The sequence below is a fragment of the Chinchilla lanigera genome, unplaced genomic scaffold, assembly GCF_000276665.1.
Source record: "Chinchilla lanigera isolate Chin_1 unplaced genomic scaffold, ChiLan1.0 scaffold00071, whole genome shotgun sequence".
In the NCBI taxonomy this organism is placed as follows: domain Eukaryota; kingdom Metazoa; phylum Chordata; class Mammalia; order Rodentia; family Chinchillidae; genus Chinchilla; species Chinchilla lanigera.
In genome coordinates, this window is record NW_004955472.1 from 10117980 (window position 1) to 10120052 (window position 2073).

Consider the following 2073-nt stretch of genomic DNA (forward strand, 5'->3'; position numbering starts at 1 on the left):
CATTTGGTTCTCACCACACCCTTGCAGGATAAAGAGGAGTATAATTCCATGTCTCAGGGAAGAAAATATAGATCCAAGTTTAAATATGGTCACTGGCATTTACTGGATAAAATTAGAATCTCTTGACTCCTGAAAACTTGATTTACTCATATTTAATATGTGTACTTCATGGCAGTGGTTGTAAAAATTAAATGCGATACTGTGTATAACTCATTAGCATGTACTACCTTCTAATTGTTGCAATAATATTGTGAGAAAAATATTTATAGGACAGAAGTTAACAAACTGCATCCCTGATAAGAGTCATTAGCAAAATTCAGCTTCATTTACTTGTAATTCTGGAGTCAGTCTCCTTCCCAACATTCCACACTTTATCTCTCAATGTAGGAAAACAGTTGTCCTATATTTGGGGTAAATATGGTACCCAGAGTAATGGTTAAGAAAATGAAACATCTGGAGATCTTAGATGAATCCAAACTTAGTGCTGAATTAGAGAATAATTTGTTTTGCTCTAAATTGAACCCAAACACTGTTTATCACAATGATTTTATAAAATAACATTCTCTATGCAAAAGTTATAATTCCAATGCTTGACTAGCACATTATAATTTACTGCTTAATATATAACTTGCCAAGAAAGTTTTTCAAAACATAGATTTTAGGCAATCTTTTTTAATTGACAATATCCATTCATGAGAGGATGCACCTTTTCTCCCTTTTTGGACATAGTTGACAAGATAGCTCACTTTTTATGTCAAGGTATTATCAACATGTGGTCACATATTAAGGTTAGTACTCACTGTGTGCGTTAGACCAAGAGGAGTAACTGTCCTTCACTGGCTGGGATTTTCTTTTTTGCAGACATGCACTATTCACTTGGACTAACTTTTAATTTTCTAACTTCTTAAAGGGCAAACCTTAAAATTGGATTTTCTCCCTCATAATACTGAAAATGTAAAAATGTCAGTATCATTGATCAGAAAGCCATAGTTACAGAAGGATACAACTTCCATGTTAAATCTAAATCACTTTAGGCTGAGCAATTGCTGTTTGGGTAATAGAGAACCAGCTAACCATCAGAACAGAAGGTAACGGTGACTACAGTTTTAGGAAATTCTGATTAAAAGGCATAATTTTTCTGCTTCAGCTTATTTGGCCTCATTTACATACCAATGTTAAAAAACATCAAAAATAACAACAAAATGTAGCTGATGGAAGAACAAATTAGGTTTAATTATCAAGGTACGTAAAGTTCCTAGAAGACAGGGAGAATCTACAAGTACTCACACAGGTACCTTATCCTCTGCACTGCCACAACTGGACTCTGCATTCACGTGAACATTTGTGATGAGGAAGAGGCTCACATGAAGCCAAGAAAAAAATCATTACCGTTTGTCAAATAATGCAACATCAAACAAGAATGAGATCAAAGATAGGGGGCTGGGGATTTAGCTCAGCGGCACACCGCCTGCCTGACAAGAGCAAGGTCGTGAGTTCGACCCCAAGTAACGGAAAACAAAAACAAAAACAAAAAAAAAAAGATCAAAGAAAATTCTACCCTAACAACCTGCCAAGAGTAAATGACAAAGAACAAACAATGAAGGAGAAACAAGCCAAGAAAGTGACTTCATTAAAAATAATTTTAAAGCACTCATATATCAAAACATCTCGGATGCCACAGTTATAACTGTATTTGTCAACTTAAAAAATAATATATCCCTGACCTTAGATCAGGAGCACTAGTCACATGTAGATTTTGTGTCCATCTGTCCTCTTCTGTCTTCTAGTTCCCACTGAGTTCTACAACCCATATTTATCGAATAACTAAACTGAACCAAGAGGGGTCTCCAGTTCAAATTCAGGCTGCCTTCACCTACATCAGCAAGTGGATACTGAGCAAGAGAGAAATAATTTTTCTTAGGAAGGAGAAGGCAAGGCTGAAAGAGTGTGGACAATAGTAGCAATATGAGGGAGGGGAAAATTAAGTATTTCTTAACCCTTAAACCAAGATAAAAATTATTTTTGATTGAAAAAGTTCTTAGCTGGATGTGGCAATGCACAGCTGTGAGCTCA